At 33.0% G+C, this 5,751-nt stretch overlaps 1 non-coding gene across 1 annotated transcript; it reads right to left on the bottom strand.

Annotated features, from left to right (window-relative positions):
- Positions 1–558: 558 nt before the first annotated feature.
- On the bottom strand, positions 559–677 carry LOC112476181. Its single transcript, XR_003044980.1, has one exon. It is a non-coding gene; the product is annotated as a 5S ribosomal RNA (ribosomal RNA).
- Between the last annotated feature and the right edge of the window lie 5,074 nt (positions 678–5,751).

The raw sequence follows: 5,751 nt of genomic DNA, 5'->3' as shown, positions 1-5,751 counted from the left end.
CTTTTTTCTTTGATTCATCTGAAAAGATATGCTCTCTGTTTATCAAGTATTTAAATATTCACATTCAAATGGAATATCTTCTAAATACAGAATATCTTCAATTAAAGCTATTTAAATAATGTATTGAGATGCTCTAAGAAAGCTTTATAGCAAAGTTTAGCTCCATTTGATTTGTTCAAATGCATTGGAAATTGATAGCCACATTGCCCCATTATAAATATACCAAACCTTTACATATTTTTAGAATCGGAAGTGAAATGTATAGATTTTTACCATTTCTATGATTTGATTTTTCTTATCAGGAAGAGCTAAATGCATTTGTTTTTCGGTATATGTTCTTTTCCTAAGTACACACTTCTCACTTATTATAAATTGTTTTCCTGCCTGATTTTTTGAAATTTTTTCTTAGCCAAAGTAATATTAAAAATTGAACCATCTGAATTTTTTTTGATAGTCTCTGAACACTTTTATTTATTTATTTGCAAGGCAATCCTTGGTTGACCTCACAGATTGCAAGGACCTTGTCAGCTTACAATCCCTTATTATTATTTTTTTTTATGCCTATAGCACCTGGTCTTCCTAGGTGGTCTCCCATCCAAGTACTAACCAGGCCCAACCCTGCTTAACTTCCGAGATCAGATGGAATTGGGCTTGTTCAGGGTAGCATGGCCATAGACCCTGCATACTTTTAAAGAAGAGAAAATTTCAAATTCAGTCCAAACCTTAGAAAATGAATATAAAGAGACCTTTATCTTTAAAATAATAATGCCATACAACTTTGAGATTAACCAAGCCACATTTTACAAGGGAGCCACTTAACTTTCTCATAGTACAATATTAGGTTGAATCCTAATTTATCATTGAATCTCTGCTCTTTTTCCCTTGATACTAATGAATCCTTGAATTATAATAGAATTAACACTAAAATCCAAAAAGCATCAATAAAAGAGTGGCTAAGAATATCAACTAGATACCAACCTAGATAGGTCAAATTAAATCAAGTATTTAAATGATATATTTCTTGGTTGTATGACTCGTGACAAATTTTACTATCTTTGAGTGACAGGATATCTGTAAAATGTGTTAATAGAGTTACAATAAGGAGCTAATGAGATAACATATGTCAAATATTTTGCACATTGCCTGATACATGGCAATAAATAAGAAAGTCAATAAATAAGAAAGTTAATAATCTTTTATTTGCCCAGTAAATACCAAAATAATTATTTGCCTAGTAAATATCAATGAATTCTAACCTAGAATAATGATGACAGGATAAGCTATTCCATATTTCTTATGATTTTTCTACTTCAACTAGGACATACAGGAAGAACACTGAACTTAGCAAATATTACTAAACATTCTCAAATTTTATCCAAACTATTTATTGAAAATCATTGATAAATGATTTCCATAGACAACTAAAGCTAAAGATTTTCTCTTTCATAATCTAAAAAAGTATCCTATATAAATAGCCTCTAGTTCTCATGATTTCATCATTCCAACTTCTGTCTCTTCCCTACTCAAAGCCCCAGTCCAACTAATTCAATTCCAATGACTCTTAGATATAGTAGGTGACATTAAATGACAGTATTTTGTTCACAACTTAGTTCACTCTATTTTGCCTTATAATTCAGGAATCATAAATCACCTGCTTCATGGAACATATTAGAAATATACAGCAATCTTTAAAAGGCACAATTCAATTCTATAGTTACTCTTTACTTCCCTATAGCTTAGATACCTAATAAAACATTTTGAAAGAATCCGGCATCAGGGACTGAATGCCATGATGAAGTACTGTGTATGCCTTCTCTAGCCACTCATTTTATTGAATGATTAAAAGTTTATGTGAATGATATTCCTGACAACCATAAAGAAATGAGAAACAGCACATTCTCAATTTATGATCTGTAATCATAATGTAGGTGAGATATACACATGTGCAGCAACATTTCATGCTATATGATAAATGCATGATTTTAAGATATCCATACAAATGACAGGTCATTTATGATAAGTCTGTCTGCTCAAAGTAATATACTGACCCCCAAAAATCATTTGCTTCTTTAAAGATCACTTAGGATTTTTAATATGATTTATACACCCTCTATTTCTAAATTTGAAAGTTTTTACTTTATGAGTCAACTTGCTATGATTTTGGTTTAATTGTGAGAATAAGTATGTACTTAAAGCTATATGACTAAATTTTCCAAGTCTTATAAAAAAGCAAATGGACTCTAATTCAGATTCCCTGTCCTTTACACCAGTGCTCCTCAATCCTCAATATCCATAAAAATCATCTGGCGCTCTTATCACATTTCATATTCTGAATCAGTGGACTTGGGACAAGCCCTGAGATCACACACTTCTAATAATCTCCCTGGTGATGTTGGGCCACCAGTTCATAGACCACACTTTGAGTAGCAAGGGGCTAAAGTTACTATCATGTTGACAAGACAAGGCTTAAAAATTAGAAAAAAGTTAGAGAGTACAATATGATATAAATCTTAAGTCCTGTGGAGAAATAAAAGGGGAAAAAAAGAACTTACTGACAGAAAAAAAACACTGTATGCTAGAGCAGCTAAAAATCTTTAGCTGATACTAGAGAATATACTCATGAACCTAGAAAATGAGGAAAAAAAAGTTACCAAATGTCCAACTGATCTTTTAAAGGACAGGCACTGAATTCTATGGGGAAAGCTGCATTCAGCCACCAATGACTCACACACTAGAAAAGTATATCTGAACTCAGAAAAAATTTCCCCAACTCCATTATTACTACCCTCTTCTAAGCTACCACCAGTGATTGTATAGTTTCTAGAGCAGCCATCTAACTGGTCTTCCTGATTCTTCCATTGTCCTTTTTTATCTCTTCTCAACACAACATCTAGGGTTATTCTGGAAAAATACAAGGCTGATAATGCCATTCTTTAACTCAAAACACTCCAAAAATTTCCCCATTCAAAAGAATAAAAGCCAAACTCTTTACCATGTCCACCCAAAGCCTTAAATCATCTGGCCTCCTATTACCACTTGATCTCATTTATTTTCCTTTCCCTTTACCTCACTCTTCTGCAAACACAATGACCCTGTTATTGTCCCCTGAATCCACCAAGCTTAACCTTACCTTAGGGTCATTTCGCTTGCTGTTCTCTCTCTGAGCTCTTTCCTCTGATGTCTGCAAGACTCTCTCCTTCATTACCATCAGGTATTTGCTTAAAAGTCACTATCTGAATAAATCTTCCCTGAAATAGATATTTTTTAAAAAAATTATATTACCCTCATCATTCCTGGGACCCCTTAATGAACTCCCTGCTTTAATTTCCTCTGTAGTGCTTATTAATAATTGAGATACAATCTATATTATTTGGCAAATATCTACCTTATTCTACATGAATATAAGCTTCATAAGAACATGAATCTTTGTTTACTTTGTTGTTACTTTGTTGTTTTTGTATTCCAAAAATCTAGACCAGTGTCTGTTCTCTACAGTAGACACTAAGTATATACTGTTTTTTCATAGAAATGAAGGAAATGAAGCAAACAAGCAAGACACAAAGAAAGAAGAGTTCCATATGTGAAACACTGATACGCACAAATATATAAAATATACTATTAGTTCTGTAAGGAAATGCCATTGAAATCTTGATAGGGATTGCACTGAGTCTATAGATTGACATTTTAACAATATTAATTCTTCCAATCCATGAACACAGGATACCTTTCCATTTATTTGATCTTCGATTTATTTCACCAATGTCAGAACAAAGATCTTTAACCTCAAATTTATTCCTAAGTATTTTGTTTTTGCCACTATTGTAAATGGGATCTTTTTTTTTTTTTTTAAAGAAAATGTTAGTGTATAGAAACACTGGATTTTTGTATGTTAATTTTGTATCCTGCAACTTTATTGAATTTGTTGGTCGGATCTAAGGTTTTTGGTTGCGTCTTTAGGATTTTCTATATATGAAATTATGTCATCTGCAAAGAGAGATAATTTTACTTTTTCTTTCCAATTTGATATCTTTCATTTATTTTTCTTGCCTGACTGAGCTAGTCAGGACTTCTACTACTATATTGAGTAGGAGTAGTGACAGTGGAAACCCTTTCTTTGTTCCTAATCTTAGAGGAAAAGCTTTCAACCTTTTACCATTGAGTATGATATTAGCTGTGGGTCTGTCATACATGTCGAACAATTTATAGGAATGTCAACTCTAGTGCTCGAACAAGTAATATTTAATTTAGCTCTTATATATTATAAAAATTAAATGTGTGTCTCTTTGACTAGGCAATTTTAAAATTTCCATGTGCCTACTTAGTAGTTCATAAACATAAGAACACAAAAATAGTTTTAAATTATAAATCTCCATGTGACACAAAAGACATCTATACCATTTATTTTCTTAGCTCTAAAATCAGGGTCCAATTAAAGAAAAGTGATCTGTAGGACAGATGACCTGAGTATAGATCCACCCCCTCACACACTTATATCCAAAGACTTTGTCCAAAACCCACTGATTTTCTCAGAATCAAATAGATGAATCCTAGAAAATGTCTCCCTCCTCATTTCAGGGCTTATTTCACCCATCTTCTCTCTCACGGACTCTCTTAATATTCATGTCTCTTGTATCTTTGGCCTAATTTCATTCAAATAAAATGAACTGCCCTATAAGAACATTGCTTAAAGAAATGTTCATATTTTTCCTTGTTCTCAGTGAAATAAAAAATGAATATATGGCATCATTTTTCTGCCTTACTCTTGTATAAATTTTAAAATTGTTTAGTTTACTGCTAACTATAGAAGAAACATCTTCTGGATAATGCCTGATGAACTAAAGCATGCTATCCAGCTGCTACCCATTTAGACTAAAACAATATCGAAACTCCAGGTCAGAGACTGGTATAATCCAGAAATCTGAAACCACATTTCTAAATTCCTCAAAGTCTAAATTCATGTTGGAATTAATCTCCAGAGCCAGTATACTTTCTGTTTCCTATCTTTATGCCTAGATTCAGCGTGCTCCTTTAAACATGCTTGTTTCTTTCTCATATGGATCTTTTAAGCATAAACTTTCCTCTCATAAAGTAGTATAGGTCTTAAAACACAAACAGAAAAAAAAAATCATGTTACAGGTGCATCATATTAACCTATTAGGACTTTTTAATAAAGTACCCATTGCACACAAATGGTTACTAGGGCTTACAAGGAGAAATAAGAGGAAACAAGAGACAGTGTTCATATAATGAATGTATGTCATATATTCATGCTAATTCAAAAGGACGTGGGGATAACAGGATATGAATAATAAGTACTATCTTAATTTGAGCATACCTAAAGCAAGAATCTGAGTGTGTGTAGTTTATTTGTGACATACAGGAACTGCCAGCTGGGCGGTGGATACAGAAAAGAGAAGGAAGCTAAGGAAGGCTATGATAATAAGAAAGGTATCAGTAGTTGAACTAAACTAATTCCTGTGTGAAATTCTTTAAAAGGTGTAAATCTTACATCTCAGAATGCTTGCACTGAAACTTTTATGGGACTCCCGAGAGCTATTGGTTGAGGTTGCTCAAAGTGTTAATTTCCTAGCTCTTTTGGCTTGCTACATGTGAACAACGCAACCCTTTAAGTTTCACAGGAGTATGAAATTAGGCACAGAGATTGAGATCCTCGCATGAGGACACTGACTCAGGAGTCTGATAGGGAGCGGGGAACTTCATAGAGGAGGAAAACAGCTGTATCTTGAAGGA

This window comes from Pteropus alecto, unplaced genomic scaffold (genome assembly GCF_000325575.1).
Source record: "Pteropus alecto unplaced genomic scaffold, ASM32557v1 scaffold272, whole genome shotgun sequence".
In the NCBI taxonomy this organism is placed as follows: domain Eukaryota; kingdom Metazoa; phylum Chordata; class Mammalia; order Chiroptera; family Pteropodidae; genus Pteropus; species Pteropus alecto.
This window is presented reverse-complemented; position numbering and strand designations above follow the sequence as displayed.